Source organism: Oncorhynchus keta, chromosome 34 (assembly GCF_023373465.1).
Source record: "Oncorhynchus keta strain PuntledgeMale-10-30-2019 chromosome 34, Oket_V2, whole genome shotgun sequence".
In the NCBI taxonomy this organism is placed as follows: domain Eukaryota; kingdom Metazoa; phylum Chordata; class Actinopteri; order Salmoniformes; family Salmonidae; genus Oncorhynchus; species Oncorhynchus keta.
This window is the reverse complement of record NC_068454.1, coordinates 9,170,343-9,182,399: the sequence shown is the minus strand read 5'-3', so window position 1 is coordinate 9,182,399 and position 12,057 is coordinate 9,170,343.

The following is a 12,057-nucleotide window of genomic DNA, read 5'->3' as shown; positions in this document are numbered from 1 at the left end:
CTGTTTCATGTCTGTGCGTTGTTCGTGTTTCTTGGTTTGCATTATGTTTTCATTTATTTATTGAATCACTCCCTGAACTTGCTTCCCGACTCTCAGCACACATGTTACTATCTATATACTGGATACCTTGTACAGTATATACTGGATACCATCGATTTACTGAATACTATCTACATGTATCTCTTTTCTACAACAATCAGAAGTATCATATCCGGCCCTGACAAAGACTCCTATGGTGTGAATGGGCCCATTTTTTGTTGTTTTTGTACGGGCCTTTACGACACTAGCCATTTCATTGCACCTCAAGCTGAGGTAGCAGGAGTCAGTGCTGGTTGCAACACAGGGTGCGATTGAAATCAATGCTTTTCTTGCCCCTGCCCTCTTTTTTTCTCCTTTACCTTTCCCTCTCCCCCCTTTCTCTCTTCCCCCCCTTTCTCTCTCTTCCCCCCTTTCTCTCTTTCCCCCCCTTTCTCTCTTTCCCCCCCTTTCTCTCTTTCCCCCTTTCTCTCTTTCCCCCTTTCTCTCTTTCCCCCCTTTCTCTCTTCCCCCCTTTCTCTCTTCCCCCCTTTCTCTCTTTCCCCCCTTTCTCTCTTTCCCCCTTTCTCTCTTCCCCCCTTTCTCTCTTCCCCCTTTCTCTCTTTTCCCCCTTTCCCTCTCCCCCTCCCCTTTCTCTCTTTCCCCCTTTCTCTCTTCCCCCCTTTTTCTCTTCCCCCCTTTTTCTCTTCCCCCTTTTTCTCTTCCCCCTTTCCCTCTTCCCAGTTCTCTCTTCCCCCTTTCTCTCTTCCCCGTTTTCTCTCTTCCCCCTTTCCCTCTCTCTCTTTCTCTCCCGCTCCCCCCTCCCTCTATAAAGACATTTCAAACGTCATATCAGTGTTGTAATGATGTACAAAAGTGGAAAAAACAAAAGTTAACATAAATATGGGTTGTATTTACAATGGTGTTGGTTGGCTGCCCTTTTCTTGTGGCAAAAGGTCACAAATATTGCTGCTGTGATGGCACACTGATGTTTCACCCAGTAGAGTTGATCAAAATTTGGTTTATTTTCAAATTCTTTGTGGATATGAGTCATCTGAGGGAAATGTGTGTTTAATATGGTCATACATTTGGCAGGAGGTTAGGAAGTGCAGCGCAGTTCCCACCTCATGTTGTGGGCAGTGTGCACATAGACTGTCTTCTCTTGAGAGCCAGGACTGCCTACGGTGGCCTTTTTCAACAGCAAGGCTATGCCCACTGAGTCTGTACATAGTCAAAGCTTTCCTTACGTTTCGGACAGTCATAGTGGACAGGTATTCTGCCACTTTGTACTCTCTGTTTAGGGCAAAATAGCATTCTTGTTTGCTCTGTTTTTATGTTATTAATTCTTTCCAACATGTCAAGTAATTCTCTTTTTGTTTTTTCATGATTTTGTTGGATCTTATTGTGTTGCTGTCCTAGGGCTCTGTGGGGTGTGAACAAAGCCCCAGGACCAGCTGAGGCCCTCTTTGCGGGAGTGGGGGGCATGGGGTGGGCAGGAGTGGCGCAGCGGTATAGGGCACTACATCTCAGTGCTTGAGGTATCACTACAGACACCCTGGTTTAATTCCAGTCTGTATCACAACTGGCCTAGCGTTGTCTGGGTTTGCCCGGTGTAAGTCGTCATTGTAAATAAGAATTTGTTCTTAACTGACTTGTCTAGTTAAATAAAGGTTCAATTCAAGATCTGATCTGAGGGGGCCTGAGGGGGCCTGAATGGGGTGTGGGCATGGATGACTTGGGGGGGGGTGTTGATGTGGTGCTGTGGTCTGGATGTAGGTCCTCAACATTTAGGTCTGGGGGGGGTCCCGCAGGTCTGGGAGAGTGTCTTGCTGGTCTGGGCAGGGTTTCTATTGATCTGTTGCTCCTGTGTGAAGTATTGAGGCTGCGTTTGATGGTGATGTAATTTTGGGTCCGGGGAAAGATGGGCGCTGCCTTGTATAGGTGGACCTGATCGTAAAGACTGTTCAAGTTCAGTTCAGGGTGGAATTGTGGGCCTAAACATTTGGTTTTGAGGCACAGTCTTGGGAAATACTTGCATTTACCTGCTGTAAGCCAGCAGTATACCAACCTGTGTCCCAATGCTAGCTTGCTTCTGAAGCTAAGCAAGGTTGGTCCTGGTTGATAACTAGATGGGAGACCCTTTCACCTGGTCTAAAAAAAATATCCCAATTCCCTAGGGCAGTGATTGAGGACATTGCCCAGTGTAGGGTGTTCTCTTTTGTATGGGATGTTAAGCAGGTTTCCTAACTCTCTGTGGTCACTAAAGATCCCATGGCACTTACTGTAAGAGTAGGGGTGTTTACCCTGGCATCCTGGCTAAATTCCCAATCTGTTCCTCACACCATCACAGTCACCTAATCATCCCCACATTACAATTGGCTCATTCATCCTCCCCTGTAACTATTCCCCAGGATGTTGCTGTAAATGACAATGTGTTCTCAGTCAATTTAACTGATAAAATAATGATGGAAGTCTTTTCATGGTAGCAAGTTGGCGATAACCACATGTGCGTTGGGGAAAGTAGAAGAAGCTTTTTTAATCACTCCCTTGAGTGCTGTGGCCACACTTTACTGCTGTGCTCTCAGGTCGTTTGTGCCTGTGTATATTATTATGTGGCTGGGTGACCCCAGTTGGTCCTCAGTAGAGAAGGTCTAGGGTGCGCTGGGTCTTTGGACACCAGAGTTTAGACACTGTGTTTGGGAAAAAGTTTTTTTTTCTTATATATATTTCCCATTTTAGTCCATAAGGAGTACAATCTGTGGCTTTTGTATGTCCTCAGTGGGTGTCAGGAGGGCTATCAGGGTGGCTGTTCTGCTGGCTTCTCTGCGTGGGTTGCCAGCTCTCTAATAGGTCACACATCATCCCCCTCACCCTCTCCTCCAGCACTCTGATACTCTCCATTAGTGCTCTGCTCTTCTCCTGATCCTGCTCTTTCTCCTGTTGATGTTGTCTCACCACAGTCCAGAGTGCAGACACAGTGCTTTGCAAAAGTATTCATTCCAATTGGCATTTTTTCTATTTTGTTGGATTACAAACTGTAGTATAAATGTATTTTTATTTGGATTTCATGTAATGGACAAACACAAAATAGTCCAAATTGATGAAGGAAAAAAAACATGTTTACATTTTTTAATTTTTTAAGTGGGGCGTGCATACAGTGGGGAGAACAAGTATCTGATACACTGCCGATTTTGCAGGTTTTCCTACTTACAAAGCATGTAGAGGTCTGTGGTTTTTATCACAGGTACAATTCAATTGTGAGAGACAGAATCTAAAACAAAAATCCAGAAAATCATATTGTATGATTTTTAAGTAATTAATTTGCATTTTATTGCATGACATAAGTATTTGATACATCAGAAAAGCAGAACTTAATATTTGGTACAGAAACCTTTGTTTGCAATGACAGAGATCATATGTTACCTGTAGTTCTTGGCCAGGTTTGCACACACTGGAGTAGGGATTTTGGCCCACTCCTCCATACAGACCTTCTCCAGATCCTTCGGGTTTCGGGGCTGTCGCTGGGCAATATGGACTTTCAGCTCCCTCCAAAGATTTTCTATTGGGTTCAGGTCTGGAGACTGGCTAGGCCACTCCAGGACCTTGAGATGCTTCTTACGGAGCCACTCCTTAGTTGCCCTGGCTGTGTGTTTCGGGTCGTTGTCATGCTGGAAGACCCAGCCACGACCCATCTTCAATACTCTTACTGAGGGAAAGAGGTTGTTGGCCAAGAACTCACGATACATGGCCCCATCCATCCCCCCCTCAATATGGTGCAGTCGTCCTGTCCCCTTTGCAGAAAAGCATCTCCAAAGAATGATGTTTCCATCTCCATGCTTCACGGTTGGGATGGTGTTCTTGGGGTTGTACTCATCCTTCTTCTTCCTCCAAACACAGCGAGTGGAGTTTAGACCAAAAAGCTCTATTTTTGTCTCATCAGACCATATGACCTTCTCCCATTTCTCCACTGGATCATCCAGATGGTCATTGGCAAATTTCAGACGGGCCTGGACATGCGCTGGCTTGAGCAGGGGGACCTTGCATGCGCTGCAGGATTTTATTCCATGACGGCGTAGTGTGTTACTAATGGTTTTCTTTGAGACTGTGGTCCCAGCCCTCTTCAGGTCTTGACCAGGTCCTGCCATCTAGGTATGGGCTGATCCCTCACCTTTCTCATGATCATTGATGCCCCACGAGGTGAGATCTTGCATGGAGCCCCAGGCCAAGGGTGATTGAACTTCCTCCATTTTCTAATAATTGCGCCAGTTGTTGCCTTCTCACCAAGCTGCTTGCCTATTGTCCTGTAGCCCATCCCAGCCTTGTGCAGGTCTACAATTAATCCCTGATGTCCTTACACAGCTCTCTGTTCTTGGCCATTGTGGAGAGGTTGGAGTCTGTTTGATTGAGTGTGTGGACAGGTGTCTTTTATACAGGTAATGAGTGGAGAGCAGGGAGGCTTCTAAAAGAAAAACGAACAGGTCTGTGAGAGCCGGAATTCTTACTGGTTGGTAAGTGGCTTACTGGGGCTCTCTCATGCCGTCCCTGCAGGGGGTGCGTCACCTGAGTGGGTTGATTCGCTGTTGTGGTCATCCTGTCTGGGTTGGCACCCCCCACTTGGGCTGTGCCGTGGCGGAGATCTTTGTGGGCTATACTCAGCCTTGTCTCAGGATGGTAAGTTGGTGGTTGAAGATATCCCTCTAGTGGTGTGGGGGCTGTGCTTTGGCAAAGTGGGTGGGGTTAAATCCTTCCTGTTTGGCCCTGTCCGGGGGTGTCCTCGGATGGGGCCACAGTGTCTCCTGTCCCCTCCTGTCTTAGCCTCCAGTATTTATGCTGCAGTAGTTTGTGTCGGGGGGCTAGGGTCAGTTTGTTATATCTGGAGTACCCCTCCTGTCCTAATTCGGTGTCCTGTGTGAATCTAAGTGTGCGTTCTCTAATTCTCTCCTTCTTTCTTTCTCTCTCTCGGAGGACCTGAGCCCTAGGACCATGCCCCAGGACTACCTGACATGATGACTCCTTGCTGTCCCCAGTCCACCTGGCCATGCTGCTGCTCCAGTTTCAACTGACCTGAGCCCTAGGACCATGCCCCAGGACTACCTGACATGATGACTCCTTGCTGTCCCCAGTCCACCTGGCCATGCTGCTGCTCCAGTTTCAACTGTTCTGCCTTACTATTATTCGACCATGCTGGTCATTTATGAACATTTGAACATCTTGGCCATGTTCTGTTATAATCTCCACCCGGCACAGCCAGAAGAGGACGGGCCACCCCACATATGCTCTCTCTAATTCTCTCTTTCTTTCTTTCTTTCTCTCTCTCGGAGGACCTGAGCCCCAGGACTACCTGACATGATGACTCCTTGCTGTCCCCAGTCCACCTGGCCATGCTGCTGCTCCAGTTTCAACTGTTCTGCCTTGTTATTATTCGACCATGCTGGTCATTTATGAACATTTGAACATCTTGGCCATGTTCTGTTATAATCTCCACCCGGCACAGCCAGAAGAGGACTGGCCACCCCACATAGCCTGGTTCCTCTCTAGGTTTCTTCCTAGGTTTTGGCCTTTCTAGGGAGTTTTTCCTAGCCACCGTGCTTCTACACCTGCATTGCTTGCTGTTTGGGGTTTTAGGCTGGGTTTCTGTACAGCACTTTGAGATATCAGCTGATGTACGAAGGGCTATATAAATAAATTTGATTTGATTTGATTTGAAATACTTATGTCATGCAATAAAATGCAAATTAATTACTTAAAAATCATACAATGTGATTTTTGCTTTAGATTCCGTCTCTCACAGTTGAAGTGTTCCTATAATAAAAATTACAAACCTCTACATGGTTTGTAAGTAGGTAAACCTGCAAAATCGGCAGTGTATCAAATACTTGTTCTCCCCACTGTATGTATTCACACACTTTCTTATGAAGCCCCTAAATAAGATCTGGTGCAATCAATTACCTTCAGAAGTCACAAAATTTGTAAAATAAAGTCCACCTGTGTACAAATCTAAGTGTCACATGATCTCAGTATATATACAGTTGGGCAAAAAAGTATTTAGTCAGCCACCAATTGTGCAAGTTCTCCCACTCAAAAAGATGAGAGAGGCCTGTAATTTTCATCATAGGTTCATCATAGGTTGTTGTGAAATAATCAGAAGATGTTTTATATACATCATTATATACATCATATGTTTGTAAATTACTTCTCATCAGAATGTTTATTTTTGTATAATACTGTGGCCGGGTTTGCCGTCATCTGTTCTCTGTCAGGACCAAGTTACTTGGGCCGGAGAGAGGGGAGAGGGCAAGCGTGTATCTCTTGGCTCCACAATGTCTGTGTGCCAGTCAATGTGTCTCTGTGATCTTGTCAAGATAGGGTGGATGTGATATATGCCAGTTGATATGAGGATTTGTTTAAGTTCTGAGTTTGAGAAAATACCATAGTTTAGGAGACAAAGCTGAACGATAAATTATGGCCAATGCTGTCTGGCTATGTGTGTCTTTGCTATAAAGGATCTCAGTTGCAATGTGTAAGGGACTCTCAGATAATTCATTTATAGACACTGAATTAATCTGAGAGTCACAGGGTTGTGATGGAGCTCATATAATTAAAGATGGACTTTGTGATAACTCTGACTTGTGTGTGGTTTGCTCTCATGATTTGGTAAATACAGGAAATTTCCATGACAAGGTAAACTTCAACTATAACAGACAAAATGAGAAAAAAAATCCAGAAAATCACATTGTAGGATTTTTAATGAATTTATTTGCAAATTATGGTGGAAAATAAGTATTTGGTCACCTACAAACAAGCAAGATTTTTGGCTTTCACAGACCTGTAACTTCTTTAAGAGGCTCCTCTGTCCTCCACTCGTTACCTGTATTAGTGGCACCTGTTTGAACTTGTTATCAGTATAAAAGACACCTGTCCACAACCTCAAACAGTCACACTCCAAACTCCACTATGGCCAAGACCAAAGAGCTGTCAAAGGACACCAGAAACAAAATTGTAGACCTGCACCAGGCTGGGAAGACTGAATCTGCAATAGGTAAGCAGTTTGGTTTGAAGAAATCAACTGTGGAAGCAAATATTAGGAAATGGAAGACATACAAGACCACTGATAATCTCCCTCGATCTGGGGCTCCACGCAAGATCTCACCCCATGGGGTCAAAATGATCATAATAACGGTGAGCGGAAATACCAGAACCACACGGGAGGACCTAGTGAATGACCTGCAGAGAGCTGGGACCAAAGTAAAAAAGCATACCATCAGTAACACACTATGCCGGCAGGGACTCAAATCCTGCAGTGCCAGACGTGTCCCCCTGCTTAAGCCAGTACACGTCCAGGCCCGTCTGAAGTTTGCTAGAGAGCATTTGGATGATCCAGAAGAAGATTGGGAGAATGTCACATGGTCAGATGAAACCAAAATATAACTTTTTGGTAAAAACTCAACTCGTTGTGTTTGGTGTTTGCCAAAAAGCATGTGGGAGACTCCCCAAATATATGGAAGAAGGTACTCTGGTCAGATGAGACTAAAATGTATATTTTTGGCCATCAAGGAAAACACTATGTTTGGCGCAAACCCAACTCCTCTCATCACCCTGAACACCATCATTTTTTTCAGCGGCAGGGACTGGGAGACTGGTCAGAATTGAAGGAGGGATAGACGGCGCTAAATACAGAGAAATTATTGAGGGAAACCTGTTTCAGTCTTCCAGAGATTTGAGACTGGGACGGAGGTTCACCTTCCAGTGGGACAATGTCCCTAAGTATACTGCTAAAGCAACACTCGAGTGGTTTAAGGGGAAACTTTTAAATGTCTTGGAATGGCCTAGTCAAAGCTCAGACATTAATCCAATTGAGAATCTGTGGAATGACTTTTAAATATTGCTGTACACCAGCAGAACCCATCCAACTTGAAGGAGCTGGAGCAGTTTTGCCTTGAAGAATGGGATTTTGGCCCAGTGGCTAGATGTGGCATACCCCAAGAGACGTGCAGTGTTAATTGCTGCAAAAGGTGGCTCTACAAAGTATTGACTTTGAGGGGGTGAATAGTCATGCACACTCAAGTTCAGTTCTTTTGTCTTATTTCTTGTTTGTTTCACCCCAAAAAATATGTACCATTTTTAAAGAGGTAGGCATGTTGTGTAAATCCAATGATGCAAACCCCCCAAAAATATATTTTAATTCCATGTTGTAAGGCAACAAAATAGGAAAAATGCCAAGGGGGTGAATACTTTTGCAATCCACTGTATGTCTCTTGCTCTTGCTCTCTCTTGCTCTCCGGGTGTTTTTAAGATGGACTATTTATTTGTGCTGACTAGTGTTCACCTCCTGTTCCAGCTCCACTTGCCTTACCTCCAGCTGGGTGAATTGATCCTTCTTTCTCTCCCCCTTCCCTCTGTCTTTCTCGTTCACCATGTGAAAAGTTGAGTCCTCTGTAAGTGTATCTACTTCCGGTGAATACGACCTGCATCAGTAAAGAGAGAGATCATAGGGGCAAGCACTCAAGAAACCCAAACTGTCACCGCCCTTCACAGGCATGGAGGAAAACCAAAGAAGTGCCAATCCAGCCCACACATTTTGTGGTGAGGAAGGAGGGAGAGAGGGTAAGTAGAGAGAAACACTATATCCATTGACGTAATGGCAATGTTTCTCCCATGACTAGCACACATCTCCAGATGGTAGGTTATACTGGATGGAATCATGCTGTTTTGTTTCTCTTTCTCAAATAGGAAATGTCACACACAAGTGTCTTTGTACTGGTGTCTTTTATACTGATAACAAGTTCAAACAGGTGCCATTAATACAGGTAACGAGTGGAGGACAGCGGAGCCTCTTAAAGAAGAAGTTGCAGGTCTGTGAGAGCCAGAAATCTTGCTTGTTTGTAGGTGACCAAATACGTATTTTCCACCATAATTTGCAAATAAATTCATTAAAAATCCTACAATGTGATTTTCTGGATGTTTTTCTTCTCATTTTGTCTGTCATAGTTGAAGTGTACCTTTAATTAAGTGGGAGAACTTGCACAATTGGTGGCTGACTAAATACCCCCCCCCCCCACTGTATATACAGTGTGTGCAAATGAGGTAAGATTAGGGAGGTAAGGCAATAAATAGGCTGTAGTGACAAAGTAATTACAATTTAGCAATTAAACACTGGAGTGATAGATATGCAGAAGATGAATGTGCAAGTAGACATACTGGGGAGCAAAGGAGCAAAAAAATTAATAACAATATGGAGATGAGGTAGTTCAATAGGCTATTTGCAGATGGGATATGTACAGGTGCAATGATCTGTGAGCTGCTCTGACAGCTGATGCTTGAAGTTAGAGAGGGAGATACAGTGGGGCAAAAAAGTATTTAGTCAGCTACCAATTGTGCAAGTTCTCCCACTTAAAAAGATGAGAGAGGCCTGTAATTTTCATCATAGGTACACTTCAACTATCCTGCAGTGCCAGACGTGTCCCCCTTCTTAAGCCAGTACATGTCCAGGCCCATCTGAAGTTTGCTAGAGAGCATTTGGATGATCCAGAAGAAGATTGGGAGAATGTCATATGGTCAGATGAAACCAAAATATAACTTTTTGGTAAAAACTCAACTCGTCGTGTTTGGAGGACAAAGAATGCTGAGTTGCATCCAAAGAACACCATACCTACTGTGAAGCATGGGGGTGCAAAGGGACAAGGACGACTGATCCGTGTAAAGGAAGAATGAATGGGGCCATGTATTGTGAGATTTTGAGTGAAAAACTCCTTCCATCAGCAAGGGCATTGAGAAGATGAAACGTGGCTGGCTCATTCAGCATGACAATGATCCCAAACACACCGCCCAGGCAACGAAGGAGTGGCTTCGTAAGAAGCATATCAAGGTCCTGGAGTGGCCTACCCAGTCTCCACATCTCAACCCCATAGAAAATCTTTGGAGGGAGTTGAAAGTCTGTGTTGCCAAGCAACAGCCCCAAAACATCACTGCTCTAGAGGAGATCTGCATGGAGGAATGGGCCAAAATACCAGCAACAGTGTGTGAAAACCTTGTGAAGACTTACAGAAAACGTTTGACCTCTGTCATTGCCAAAGGGTATATAACAACGTTTTGAGAAACTTTTGTTATTGACCAAATACTTATTTTCCACCATAATTTGCAAATAAATTCATTTAAAAAAATTCTGGATGTTTTTTCTTCTCATTTCGTCTGTCATAGTTGAAGTGTACCTACAATGAACATTACAGGCTTCTCTCATCTTTTTAAGTGGGAGAACTTGCACAATTGGTTGCTGACTAAATTATTTTTTTGCCCCACTGTATAGGTCTACAGCTTCAGTGATTTTTACAATTCGTTCCAGTCATTGGCAGCAGAGAACTGTGAGGAAAGGCGACCAAAGGAGGAATTGGCTTTGGGGGTGACCAGTGAAATTTACCTGCTGGAGTGCGTGCTACTGGTGGGTGCTGCATCTCCAATCCAAAACTGACTGTCCTACCGATCCTTGACTTCGACAATGTCATTTAAAAAAATAGCCTCCAACACTCTACTCAGCAAATTGGATGCAGTCTATCATAGGTGCCATACATTTTGTCACCAAAGCCCCATATAATACCCACCACTGCAACCTGTATGCTCTCATTGGCTGGCCCTCGTTACATATTCGTCGCCAAACCGACTGGCTCCAGGTCATCTATAAGTCTATGCTAGGTAAAAGCCCCGCCTTATCTCAGCTCACTGGTCAGCATACCAACACCCACCTGTAGCACTCACTCCAGCAGTTCTATTTCACTGGTCATCCCCAAAACCAACACTTCTTTTGGCCTCCTTTCCTTCCAGTTCTCTGCTGCCGATGACTGACTGGAGCGAATTGCAAAAATCACTAAAGCTGGAGACTTATCTCCATCTCTAACTTTAAGCATCAGCTGTCAGAGTAGCTTACCGATCACTGTACCTGTACACAGCCAATCTGTAAATAGCACACCCAACTACCTCATCCCCATATTGTTATTTATCCTCTTGCTAATTTGCACTCCAGTGTCTCTACTTGCGCATCTATCACTCCAGTGTTAATGCTTAATTGTAATTATTTCGCCTCTATGGCCTATTTATTGCCTTATCTCCCTACTCTTCTACATTTGCACATACTGTACATATATTATTTTTATATTGTGTTATTGACCTTACGTTTGTTTATGTCTAACTCTGTGTAGTTGTTTTGCAATGCTTTTCTTTATCTTGGCCAGGTCACAGTTGTAAATGAGAACTTGTTCTCAACTGGCCTACCTGGTTAAATAAAGGTGAAAAAAAAGTATGTCAACCATACGTGACACTTAACCAAAGCAAGCAGTTACTTGGAGTCAATAATGCATTTTAATTGGTATGATTAAAGCCCTCATCCCTTTGCATCGTGGTTGTTTTTCCAGTGGTCTTAGGAAGTTTATTTCTCCCACTCAACATTATCAAACTTCTGTGGCACCTCTCCATAAGCTCCAGTCATTAGCACAGAGGTCTGTGAACTATCATTCCCTCAAGTTAAGGGTTTGTACAGGTCAGGTTAGGGAGGAGCAGACAGTGTTGTCTGCCTCCAGCTGTCTGTGGATCTCAGTGTCTCTCACTCTCCCCTTTGCTTCCTCTATTCAGGCAGTTTCTCTCGCTCTCTGTTTCTCTCTCTGTCTGCGGTCTATCAGACCCAGGGCTGAACCATGTGGCTGCCCGGTGTCGTGGCGCTGTTGTTGGAAACGCCCCTCTGATGCTCCCATTAGCCTGATGTAAAGACGATAGCTTGTGCTTTGTTTGGATATCCGTATCCAATAGCAGGTCACGATGCTCAAGAGAGATCAAGATGATCGGTTTGCTGTGGGATTGAGGGAGAGAGGTACGAAAGAGAAAAGAGGGAGGTAAGGGGTGGTAGTGTCCTGGTCAATACCTGGCCAAAATCATACATACAAGAGGGGTAAATAATGTACAGAGAGGGGGGAGAAGAGACAGTAGAGAGGGATAAACAGAGAGAAGGAGGAGAAAGAGGTAAAATACAATAGAACAGCACATTGGGTTGAAGGTCAA